A 14,311-nucleotide genomic window follows, 5' to 3' on the forward strand; every position below is an offset into this window, starting at 1 on the left:
TTTACATTTTTCTCATCATGTTTAACTTTCATTGTAATTTTCACACAATTAAAGCTGTAGATTTGACCAAGGAAACAATGTTTTTTTGTTTCTTTTGTTTTGCTCTTTAATGCTATGCTACTGTAGGAGTTGTAACTCTTCAGGTTACAGTGTTTAATGCTGCGGGTAAAAAAGAGCACAGGGACATATTCTGTATGACTTCTATAACACTTTTTAGTTCAGGGGCCAAATATGGACCAGTGTGACCTTGAGTGGGCCACAGATTTAGGTTGGAAACAGAACAAAGTCAACTTTGTCCTGGTTTACACCTCCACCTGTAAATGATTTATAAATGATAAGTATATCAGTCCCTGCAGGAACTTCACTTAAATTTCTCTGATTTTGCAAATTCGGTGGAACAATTCGAGAAATTTGCCAGATTTTGGAAAAATTGAAAGTTCTTTGAACAATTTCAGATAAGAAATGATTGTTGTCATGTGATATAAGACGTGGAAACCTGAGCTCTGCAAATATTGTGGATTTTCATGGAATTTATGTATTTTGGACGGGCTGAGATATCTACAACTGAAATAGTTGATCATTTACAAAATGTTTCATGTTTTTTAACTATAATTTTTACTTTCTCGAGCGGGCCTAATTTGATGCCTGAAAGGGCCGGCTTTGGCCCTCGGGCCTTGAGTTTGACACGTGTTTAATGGCTCAGTTTAGCATAGCGTCTTTTTTCAACCTCACTTCCTCACTACTCGTTCATGTTGCATCTTAAAAAAACATAAAAACTAGTACCTTCTAAATACACTTTAACTAAGGAGCCCCGCCCATAATCAAGGTATTTCTTTAATTTAGTGGCAGGTCAAGAGAAATCAAGGGTTTAGTTACTTTTTAACTTCAAACAATTAATATAATGCAAAATAATGCCTAAATTAAATCTTGTTTCTGGAGTTACACTTATTTTAGTTCAGGGGCCGCAGATTTTAGGCAGGAAAACGAGCAATTTCAACAATAATATTCCCAAGTTTGCACTTTGACGTATAAAAGATACATAACGTACATATACGACTCCGACAATATCCAAGCTATTAGTGACGAATATCATCCTCTGCAGGATTTAAACTTTTAAATTTCATTGATTTTGTGACTAATTTGTATTTAAATTTTGAAATTAAAGGAAATAATTTCAGGAAAATTGTGTATTTAGAAGGGCTGAGATATTTACAACTAAATTATTATCATTTAATTCATGTATTTTTTACTTTAATTGGATGGTCTAAAGGGCCGGATTTGGCCCCTGGGCCTTAAGTTTGACACTTGTGCCTTATGTGAAAATGAATAATATAAAACAAAAATATATGTAATCTTACACTACATTATATAACTGAGCTACACATGTTTTCATCTATTCATCATTATTGTTTCTGTCATCATTGCAGTGATATTTTACATCACATTTTATTATTCTATCAGTAAATGTCTAAAATGTTACCTGATAATGTTTGTGCTGCTCATTATGTTTTTAAACTTATTCTCTCACTAGAGTTTAGGAAATATAGAACAGATGCTCTACGTTGTGATTAAAGACATATTTAAAGTGCAACGCTCTCATTAAAGTATAAGAATAGAAAATACCGTATTAAAGTGTGAGCATGTACATGTTTAACTAAATGCTATTAGGGCTGGGACGATACAGTAATGGACGATAACGGGCTCGTGGTGATATTTTTGGAAAGAAAAATGAATCTAAAATGTGGATGATTAAAACTTTGCTTTAATTTGACGTTAACTCTGGACATATTGGCTCATTATCAATTTTTCAACTCAAAAGGAATATTAAAAAAAATGAAAACAAATCATAACAATTGATAGTAGAATATTTTTCTGTTGAAAAGTTGCTCACCAGAGAAATGTCCATAATAAATAATTCAATATATTAATTGGCTTCACATTGATTTTTTTGGCAGGCATTAATGTCTTAGATGATTTTTCATTAGGAAATCAATGATTTTTAAGTGCCTAACGACGTGTAGACATGGCTATTGGTCATTTTGTTTCATCAATAATATTAATAATAGAAATACAAGCGATCATTTATTCTGCAGTTACTGTGTTTGGCAAAATGAAATAACAGCTAAATATTTGCTTTGCGTGTGTCTATTCTACTGTAGATTATTCACATCTATTCTCTACTGTTACACACTGCCCTGAGGACACACTGCTCCAACAGTAACACACACACACACACACACACTGTGTATTTACATCATATGCTGTAAAGGATGATCCGCCACAGATAATTTAACTGTGTTGTTAGTTATTTTGCCTACAGTGTTTTTTTTTTGTTTTTTTAGACTCAAACATCTGTACACTCTCCTTTTTTTATATATTTATTTCCTACCTGATGTTGGTGTGTAAGTGTGTGATAACCTAAAAAGATTATTGAATTCCACTCATCAAGTACCAGGACCTTTTTTTAAGGTATCAGCTCAGATTCTGGATCAAATCTTTAAAATAAGGTTTTCAAAAGAAAAAAACAGATGAAACCTTTAGTTTGGGTTTATCAGAATGTTTAAGTAGGATTGAGATCATTTTGGTCCAAAAAACATCTCAACAAAACACAAACAACTCCAGAAACAGAAAAACAACAACAAAATGATAATAAAGACACTAAACATTCACTGAAACGCACGTCGACTACAACAACATTTATAAAAGGACTTCAAAGACGCACAAAATGACAGAAAAATACACAAAAAGATATCAATAAAACAGAAAATATCACAAAAACACACAAAAAAGGCGACAAAAAATCATCATATTGACAAGAAAATAGACAAAATGAATAAAAAACATAAAATCTATTTTCCTGTATAGATGCTCACATTGATCATTATTCTAAATAAAGTTGCCCATCTCTGGATTACGTGATCATGGATGGCAAAAAAAAATGAAACAAACAGTTTAAACATTTATAGCATACAGTGTATACTGTATATACGTAGCTCAGTAAAAGTACAGATATCCACCCACAGTTTATCTAAAGCTCAGAGCTGAGACGAGAGCATTAAACCCGTTAATTTATTTCATATTCTGCTTCATTTGCTGCTCATTCAATAGAGATTCATTCATAATAACTTTTACAACCCTTTGTATCAATTTATCCTCTAGGTGGCAATGTTGAGACACTTTAGTCTTTGTTTCTTAACCCAAGACGTTTCCAGAAAATCACAGATGAGGCAGTGATTTTTATAGACATTATTTTAACTGATAGAATAATCAAAATAAATGACTTAATCAGATACAGAATTTTCTTCTCCTTTGAAACCAAAATAAAATGACTTTTTTAATAATGTGTTTCTTTAGTTTATCCATCATCAGCTCAGCAAAATGTTTTAATCAAAGGCTGTTGAAATGATTTTTAATTGATGATAATTCCAAAATAAAACAAAGAATTGGGTTTGTTTAGCTTAAAGGCAATAAACATGAGTTCCTTCTTGTAATTATTAAACTAATAAGCAATCAGGGAATAATTTATCCTCCTGTTTATTGACTGATGGGACACATTATTAATCTGGTTTTATTTATGAGTGAAAATGTATAAATGTATGTTCTGGATAGAGTTTAGATAAACAAACACCGAAGCCTGAACATCAACAGTGCGTGTGCCACAAGTGTTTGTGTGTGCGCACCATGAGTGTTAGTGTGTGCGCGTGTAGAGTGTTTGTGTGCGCACCATGAGTGTTTGTGTGCGCGCATAGAGTGTTTGTGTGCGTGTGCCATAATTGTTTGTGTGCGCACGCCATGAGAGTTTGTGTGCGTGCACCATGAGAGTTTGTGTGCGTGCACCATGAGTATTTGTATGCGCGCACCACGAGTGTTTGTGTGTGCGCACCATGAGTGTTTGTGTACGCGTGCACCACGAGTCTTTGTGTGCGCGGCACCACGAGTGTTTGTGTGTGTGCGTGCGCCACGAGTGTTTGTGTGTGCGCGTGCGCCACGAGTGTTTGTGTGTGTGTGCCGTAATTGTTTGTGTGCGCTCGCCATGATTGTTTGTGTGCGTGCACCATGAGAGTTTGTGTGCGCATCATGAGTGTTTGTGTGCGTACGCCACGAGTGTTTGTGTGCGCGTGCACCACGAGTCTTTGTGTGCGCGTGCACCACGAGTGTTTGTGTGCGCGTGCACCACGAGTGTTTGTGTGCGCGTGCACCACGAGTGTTTGTGTGCGCGTGCACCACGAGTGTTTGTGAGCGCGGCACCACGAGTGTTTGTGTGTGCGTGCGCCACGAGTGTTTGTGTGTGCGCGTGCGCCACGAGTGTTTGTGTGTGCGCGTGCGCCACGAGTGTTTGTGTGCGCGTGCGCCACGAGTGTTTGTGTGTGCGCGTGCGCCACGAGTGTTTGTGTGCGCGTGCACCACGAGTGTTTGTGTGCGCGTGCACCACGAGTGTTTGTGTGCGCGTGCACCACGAGTGTTTGTGTGCGCGTGCACCACGAGTGTTTGTGTGCGCGCGTAGAGTGTTTGTGTGCGTGTGCCATAATTGTTTGTGTGCGCACGCCATGAGAGTTTGTGTGCACGCACCATGAGAGTTTGTGTGCGCGCACCATGAGTGTTTGTGTGCGTGTCCCATGAGTGTTTGTGTGCGTGTCCCACGAGTGTTTGTGTTTGCGCACCATGAGTGTTTGTGTACGCGCATAGAGTGTTTGTGTGTGTGTGCCATAATTGTTTGTGTGCGCTCGCCATGATTGTTTGTGTGCGTGCACCATGAGAGTTTGTGTGCGCACCATGAGTGTTTGTGTGTGCGCACACGAGTGTTTGTGTGTGCGCGCACGAGTGTTTGTGTGTGCGCGCACGAGTGTTTGTGTGCGCGCGCCACGAGTGTTTGTGTGCGCGTGCACCACGAGTCTTTTTGTGCGCGTGCACCACGAGTGTTTGTGTGCGCGTGCACCACGAGTGTTTGTGTGCGCGTGCACCACGAGTGTTTGTGTGCGCGTGCACCACGAGTGTTTGTGTGCGCGTGCACCACGAGTGTTTGTGTGCGCGGCACCACGAGTGTTTGTGTGTGCGCGAGCGCCACGAGTGTTTGTGTGTGCGCGAGCGCCACGAGTGTTTGTGTGTGCGCGAGCGCCACGAGTGTTTGTGTGTGCGCGTGCGCCACGAGTGTTTGTGTGCGCGTGCGCCACGAGTGTTTGTGTGCGCGTGCGCCACGAGTGTTTGTGTGCGCGTGCGCCACGAGTGTTTGTGTGCGCGTGCGCCACGAGTGTTTGTGTGCGTGTGCCATGAGTGTTTGTGTGCGTGCGCCATGATTGTGTGCGCGTATGCCACAAGTGTTTGTGTGCACACGCACACGGGTGTTTGTGTGTGCATGCGTGCACCATGAGTGTTTGTGTGCACACAAGTGTTTGTGTGTGTGTATGCACGACTGTTTGTGTGTGACTTGCGTGCACGTTTGTTTGTGCATGACAGACACATTTCAGTTTAAGCAGGTTTTAAATGTGCTTTATAAACTGTGCTTTTAAAAAAAATCTGATTAATCCATTCATTTATTGACCGATAAATCGATTATGAAAATAATTGTTAGTTGTAGCTCTACATGAAACGTGTGGTGGTATCTGTTCAGATAGATACCACTACTGAGCACAGGCTGAATGTTGTTCAGCGTACGTCCAGAAGGTAGAAAACATCTTTTTCATCTCCATCACCACCAATCAGAGAGCTCCCTTTACAAACCTCTGCTGTCAATCACTGCCCTCAGGCAATAGGGTGGAGAGAGACAAAAGGTGTGTGTGTGTGTGTGTGTGTGTGTGTGTGTGTGTGTGTGTGTGTGTGTGTGTGTGTGTGTGTGTGTGTGTGTGTGTGTGTGTGTGTGTGTGTGTGTGTGTGTGTGTGTGTGTGTGTGTGTGTGTGTGTGTGTGTGTGTGTGTGTGTGTGTGTGTGTGTGTGTGTGTGTGTGTTTTAATGGCCCATAGCGTCTCCACTGTGAGGAGAGATGAATGAATGAGGTCAGAGACGCTCCTGAGAATAAAGAGGAAGAGAAAAAACAACTAGTGATGGAGTAAAAACATGAGGTGGAACTGGACCGAAAGCAATAGTAGAACACTGAGAAATAGGGCTGAACGATATGGAACAAAACTCATATCTAAAAGATCACATGTCACGCTATTTCTCACCATCATCTCTATTTGTTCTAAGAACCAGAAAAACATAATATTTGAGCTTTATTTTCACAAACTCTCCTGTTTTTCAGAGTTTTATCCTCTGAAAAGTCACTTTCTGACCAACTCTACACAAACAGGCTGATTTACATTGTACTTATGAATATTCATGAGTGGGCGTGTCTATAGACGGGACACTGACTTCCTCCTCCCCACACGGTGACGTAGGCCCAGAGGACGGCCCACCCTCCTCCCACCCACTCTGTAGCTGAGCTCATGCTGCTTTATAAACACAGACAGAGCGTGGGGGCGGGGCTTTCACCGGTACATACATAGACTTTAGAAAATACATACATAGCACTGTGTGATTGACGCTGACATGCTCACCTTTGTGGGCGTGTCTGTTTACATGTCAATCATGACAGAGAGCTTCCTGGAGGCGTGGCTTCTCCAGCTCAGTGCTGCGTCAAATTCATCATCAAAGTGGGAACGTGTCATCAAATTGTAGCGATGTTTGTGTTCACCCTGTAGTAAGAAAGTAGTAAATGATTGATGGAATCAATAAAAAACACTTTGATCATATTTATGAAGCCATAATATATATAATATATAGCTGAGGTTTATCTATAATGAAAATGACTTGTTAAGTGAGAGAACTTTCACAGTTAGTGGCTGAATAAATACTTGTTTGTCCCACTGTAGAAGCACAGGGGGTGTGTTGATGTTTTCAGGTGTGGGTATGTTTATGAAGGACTTTAGATGATGTAATAAACAGTTCTCATGTGGTCTTCTGTGTAACAGTCGACATTAAAAGGTTTGTTGCTGCCTTGTTGATACATCACATTCTCCTGCTGTCCAATCAGAGCCTTCCCAACCCCCACACCTAAAGCAGAATTAACTAACGCTGAATAAACTGTTTTTTTGTGAACCTCAATTATTATTACCATGTAAACACTAAACAGAACACTTTAATTCTGAATGATTTAATTCTGAATAACTAATTCCAAATTGAAAAACATCATGTAACCGTGGTTACGAAGCATGTGTGAGTGAGTTCTGCAGTGTGTTTGGGTTAAAACACACTCAGTAATCATGTTTGACTGTACTCTATGAATAACATTAAATACTTTTCAAAATAGGTTAAAAATAGATACTGTATATATCTCAACATAGGTAATATTGTCATTTTCCATATTGCCAAAATAGAAAACTATATATCTTGAATCTCGATATATATTGAATGAAGGGGAGTGATCAGAAAGTGTATGGTGCTAGTCTTAGAGGTGTCAGAAAGTAGAGCATGATAAAATAAAGAGTACGTAGGGAAGTATAGATGAATAAAAGAGTGTTTAGGAGATCGCTGAGGACAAAATAACAGAGATGGAGAAATTTCATGAAATAGCAACAAAAGCAGAAGTGAATGTTTTAAAAAGAGAGAAAGAAGAGAATCCACACAGAGTTCAGCCTTTAATGATGAGATATGTTGTATCTACACAGTTTGAGCTCAACGCAAACCTTCAGTCTCAGAAATATTTAGCCTAGAAGCAAAATCCAAAATAATTAGTTTTCATGCCTCAAGCATTCACCACCTCCTAAAAATGAAACCCACCAGTGACCTGGATTACATCATGATAATAACAGACGTACCCTAGAGTTATGTGTGACAGAATGTATAATTATCAAAATTAACATTGGTACCAGAACCTTTTGTCCTTTTAATTCTTTAAATGTTCAAATCGTGTGTGTGTGTGTGTGTGTGTGTGTGTGTGTGTGTGTGTGTGTGTGTGTGTGTGTGTGTGTGTGTGTGTGTGTGTGTGTGTGTGTGTGTGTGTGTGTGTGTGTGTGTGTGTGTGTGTGTGTGTGTGTGTGTGTGTGTGTGTGTGTGTGTGTGTGTGTGTGTGTGTGTGTGTGTGTGTGTGTGTGTGTGTGCGCACATTTATACATGAGCGCTCTACATTTACATTTTGAGTAGTTTGGACGCGCCTGGAAAATGAACTGATTACAATGTGGAAAGAATTGATCTGCTTTGGTCTCTATTCTGGTCTAATTTAGGTTCAAAATGTGTTTTTCTCAAACTACGACTCACCAACTGTTCTTTCTTTGTTTTCTATTGTCATTTATCACCTCTGTTCACTGACGGTTTAAAAAAAGATATCATTTAGTTTTAAACCTCACTTTTCTTATATTTAGAGCTTGTTTTTCTTTCTTCTTTTGCAAAATGAAGATGTTGGTAATTTAGCACCAAAAGATAGCTTTAGATGCTCTAGGATCCATTTTCCCAGTTAGTCCGTTTCATTTGGCCGGTGGGAATGTAAAACATCACCAAACACATGGAAATGTATTGTTGCTCTATTGTTAAACTGTGAAAGAGCAGGTGGAAAATATGACCCCTGCTAATATTAAATGTGTATTCATTTAGAGATATTTATAACTGTATTAGTTATTGATATCAGTCAGACACAGAATGACAGTGATTGGTTGCTTTAAAGTGACCTCAGGGGTCCATAATGTACTCTAATCAGTCCAGTGATTATCAAACATTTTGCCTTGTATAGTTTTTAGTTATTATTTTAGTTTATACTTTTATTCTCCAGCTCCTTATAAACCATGGTCTGGACAGAAGATTAATGTGTGCTATAAAACATGTACGTTGTGTGTTGGAAGAGGAAAACATCTACAACATGCTGGATAGTGGCCCTTGAGGACCAGGATTGGGGACCCCTGGTATAGAGGACAGGGCAGTGTGACACAGATGTTCACTGCATGATGGAAACATCTGTAAAAATGTCAGACGTGAAAGGAAAGAGTCGTGCACCTGATGGAAGGATGAGATAAATCACTGACTGCCAGGGATGAGATAAATACAGCTGAACATTCTGGTCCAATCAGCTGTGTGTTGCTATACAATTACAATCAAACTGTTGCAAATGTTCCTGTGAAGTGTTGCTGCTGTGGAAAGCAGGAGATGGGTGGGGGTGGGGGGGGGGTGCTTATGACAAGGATGGAGGAGGGGATGCTTGGCAGAGCAGACAGGGTCTGTGTTATACAATAATTGAATAAATTGAGAAGGGAATTAAGTCAAATTGTATAAATTACTTTTCTGGAAACACCTAATTGCTATGAATTGTGGTTACTTGCCCAAGGCTGTGCCTGGAATGGAACTGGAGCGTGAACATTTCCCATTGGGAGAAATGATTCTTCTTTCTTCTTCTTTCTTTCAAGTTCTCATAAAATCAAAGGAGCAGTTTTACTCACACAGTCAGTACAGGGTGGATAAGACCTGTGACTATTTAGACCAGGGGTCACCAACATGGGGCCAGTGGGCCCCTGGTAGCCCTCATGGACCGTGTGAGGTCCCCTCACGAGCTCAGAACTGTAGTCAGAACTTTAGTAAAGTTAAATTCTGCTGGACTTCATACATATTTGTATTAAATGAACCATGTTTAAATGTTTATTTATTGATAATACCTTTTTAAAGATGTTGCTGATTTGGTGTTTGAATTGTAGTAACAATGTTGTTAAACAAAAAGAGGATTTTTATAAAATATTACAAACCTGTTGAATTGTGCAAACAAGTTAAAATGTTTTAGGAATGGTTAAGACATTTAGTGGCTATTAAAATGAGAACAATTGTATACATTTAGAAAAATAAAGTGTTGCATGTTAAACTTAAACATTTCTTGGTGTTCCTTCATTATCTTTTCCTCTAATTAAAGTAAAATCTTAGAAGTGTAAATCAAAGTGGTAGCCCTTAGCATTACTCAGTCATTCTGATATACTGTAGATTGTAGTTTCTGAGAAGTTTGTGGCCCCTGATTTAGACCCTAATAATTCCTCCTGTTAGTATTTCAAAAGATATGGAAAACAGGAGTAAAATGTGTAACAGCATTAGAAGTGTATTTATTTACCTAATCGCTCTAATGGCCAATGTGGTGGGGTAGTGGTTCAGCACGTCTGCCTCACAGCAAAGAATGTGCTGGGTTCAAACCCTGAGGTAGACACGTGGGTCCTCTGTGTGGAGTTTACATGTTCTCCCTGTGCTCGTGTGCGTTTCCTCTGGGTTCACCATCCAAAAACATGACATGGTTGGTTAGAGTCAACATTAGGGTGACCATATTTAGATTTTTTAAAAACTGACCTCATCGTACTCAAAGTACTAAAGCCATGTAATGGCAAAATACATTATACGTAGGAGTTAAATAATTTGATATTGTTCATATGGTTTAAAGATTCATTTTTCTCTTTATAACAAATAATTTTAAAATGTCATAAACCTTAAAGTCTCTCAATTATTTAAACAATAAAAAATATTTCCTAGAAATAAAATAATAAAAACAAAAACCCTCAAAACTTACAGAACATTAAATAATCATCAATAAATAACTGATAGTTTCCATCCCATGATCCCATGCTGACTCAGCTTTATTCTGTCTGTTGTCATGGAGACAGAGGTGATGAGGTCTAGACCAGATGATGAAACTTCCTACATTCTAAGGTTCTCCCAGTGGTTCCTTGGTTTTCTAATCTCTCTCTGAACCTCCATGGAGGTTTGATCATCCAGGAGGATCTTCATCATGATATTTATTCATAAATCCACCAGTGTTTGGTCTCTTTTGATCCATCTTAGACTTTAGTCTCTTTTTTCTTCTCCTCGTGTGATGATTTCATCAAAACAAAGTAAATCTATGATGATTCCATCACATGTGAGTTAAATTACTGTAATAACATGATACTAGATGTAAAGATCAACTCATTAACTTTCAGAAACTGGTGGAATTTCTCAGATAGATAAATATTAGCAGAGTTACAGTCATTTAAATTGATGCGTTCAGGGTTCCTGGGAAACCTGGACATTATGATGAGTTTGTAAAATGTGAAAGTATCAAGTGTGTCAGGAAATGGATGGATTCGTGTTAACTTTATCTTCAACGTTGAGCTAAGTTTAGACATTATTTTACTGTGTTATCAACATGTCCTAATTAAATACACATTGTGTGCTTTTCTTTAGTGCCGAGGGTTAAACGGGTCCTTCCTGTCATAGCGGAGATGGTCAGGATGAAACATGATTTAAACTGTGGATGTAACATCTGTCCTCCTTCATACTCTTCCTCTCCACTAATGCCTTTCACTAGAAGTGTGTGTACACACACACACACACACACTCACAAGGAGGTCAGAGGACAGCTCGTGTCGTCCATTATCCATTTCAGAGCCTAATCCAGCTGCACAATCTGGTTCAATAGTTATTCTGTTCCAGAGAAAGACACTGATATTATACAACACACAGTATCAGCCTTCAGCAGATGTTCCTATGAATACATTATTCAGTCACTATTAGATGATGACATGGGCTCATGGAGCAGTAACACCACCTTCCATATTTGATTTTTAGCGTCTCATTGGGACCCAGTGTCTTTACTCTGTAGCTTTAACCAGCTGTTGGATTATAACGTCATTACGTGTTCAGTGGTTGAGGTAAAGATGGATGAGTACGTTTTGTTCTCTAATCTCCTCACTGCCCATTTTAATGTGTAAACAACACGTTTTATGACTTTTGTAAAGTTAAACAATTCTACTGAAAATCATTCATTGGAATAAATAGATTTTTAATGAAATAATTCCCTTAAAATAATAGCTTTTACTTTTAGACTACTTTGTGTTTAAGCAGATGTGGAAATAAACATTTTTAAATGTACCACATGGCAGAGTTTGAGATTGCTGAAGAAAAAAATAGAACTAAATATATAGATATACATATAGATTTAAGTCTCGACAACTGCATCAACCACAATGTGTGTAACATATACAATAATGCAAAATATGATTAGTAACATAACAAATTTGCGTCAAATCGTTGTTAATGTTGTAAATTCATGATAAAATCTTTGTTTGATTTTTTCTGCAGTACCATACATGAACTGCTGGGGGCAACAGAAGAAGAACCAACCTAAAGTCTCAAACGTTTGGGACCATTTCACTGAAAACTTCTACTACACACCTGAAGTATAGAACTAAACTTACTACATTTTTTTTATGAATTTGAAAATACTGCAATGATTACAACCATAAAAATAATATTAGGTAACGGTTTTTCTTAAAGCAGAACTACTGTTAGTATCTTGTGCTTAGCGCTCCCCCTAACGGTCCCTTTGGTTATGTCACTGTCGTTAACACTCCTCACGCCCCGCCCCCTGCCCCACCCCACAGCTATGATCACTGAAAAATCCTATTCCATCAGTGACACTAAGGGTGCTTTCACACATATAGTCCCATGTGACCATGTGACCAGTATGTGGAAGAGAGACAAGTTAAATGAATGAATGATGTGGGAGTAATAGTGTGCGTGTGTGCACGTGTGCGTGTGCGCTGACAAAGCAGCTCTGAAAATGGATGGATGGATATTTGTGTGTGTGCGTGCCTGTTGCCGTGACAACAGTGTGTGTGATTGCTTTGTGTTGCTGCTGAGCTGTCACTGATGGAGTTTGCTGGCTCCGCCCTGATATAAGTTTTATAAAAGTGAATTAGTAAACAACCGTGTGGTCATAATCTATCATTAGTGTGTATTGGGCCGTCGTAAAGTCGTACGTCTGTCACTGGGTCAGAGACAGCAGGGTGGATGAAAGACCCCCAATCCCCCCATAAACACATGTATTACCCTCACAGGGACTATGAGGAGGATTCATTAAGGTTCTGCTTTAAGATACAAACAGAAAATTAAGGGATTCAGTCGTTATAGGAATGAGAAGAAATTGCAACGAAACACAAAATATAAAATGATTTTTCATTTGTTCAAAAACAGTTTTATAACATTTCAAGCCTCGCCCTTAGAGACTAATATTAAAATACCTGCGTAAAGTCAATACTTAACAAATATTTCCCTTTACAACATGCCTAGACAAATACAATACATTGGGTTACATTACTGTAAAGTTATTATTACAACAATATGTTTGAACATTTGGTCATTTCACAATTGATCTTTCACAAAATGAATGATCATCTCAACACAAACAATACACATTCCGTACTTGTCACATTAATCGTTAAATCAAGTATCAGACCATATTTCAGCCACAAGTGGATATTGAGCTAACAGCATGTGTAATAAAATAAATCAAGCATTAAAAGAAGTGTACATGGTTTTTCTCCACGACATCTGCAACATTTCAGTACCAGAAAAATGCTGATTTAGATATTTAAGGTTTCATATAAATCACATTAAAATTAAAGTCATATAAAAACAATGCACTTTAAACTATTGGAAAAGGAACTATTCATATTCATCTTCTGATATCATTCACTTTTATTTGGGCCTATTTTTCACTTTGACAGGACGGAGGAAAGGTTTTCTCTTCTTTTCCTCAACAAAGACAGAAACATTAAGGTGGGAATCAGGATGAACACGGTGCTGGAAACAGGACGGGGTTAAAGAGCACAGATACCTGCTGAATAGATGCAACACAGACTGATGACTGACAGAGGTCTACAATGTTCACTCAGGTTCAGTCTGTCCACGTTAAACTAACAAACTATCAACAGCCACATCATTAATATGCACATAGAGCTAATGGCTAAGCAGGCTCATTAGCAGGGTTGGCTCAATTACAATTGTAATGGTGTAAGAGCTAATTGTAATTACCATGAAAATTCTCTATAAATTAACAATTATAATTTAATGCAAAACTGTGGAAACATGTTACATATCTACAGTATGTACAGTTCTACACATACAGTATGTAGTTAACAATTATTAAAATGTGTTTCATATCAAGCTTTCCCACATTTTACCATTTAAAGAATATAAATCTATGGTACTAACACAAAAAAGTCTCAGACGCCCACATCATAAATATTAAAATCTATATTTTTATTGATTAGGAAGCAGAAGAAGGTAATCAATAGATAGGAAATACATTAGACAATAGATATTAGTTCTTAGTGTATTTTACAGCTGATTTAGGACTCGTTAGCATTTGAGCTAACACAAGAGGATGATTAACTTTTATTAGCTTATTTATTAAAGGCTCAATAATTGTGATTAATTGTAATTGAACTCTAGTAATTGAAAATATTGTAATTGACTTTATAAGCAAAAAAAACAATTGTAACATAAGTAAGTGTGATTAATTGTAATTCATTTTCGGGGGGGAAATAATAATTGTAATTTT

This window comes from Gouania willdenowi, chromosome 7 (assembly GCF_900634775.1).
Source record: "Gouania willdenowi chromosome 7, fGouWil2.1, whole genome shotgun sequence".
Taxonomy (NCBI): Eukaryota; Metazoa; Chordata; class Actinopteri; order Blenniiformes; family Gobiesocidae; genus Gouania; species Gouania willdenowi.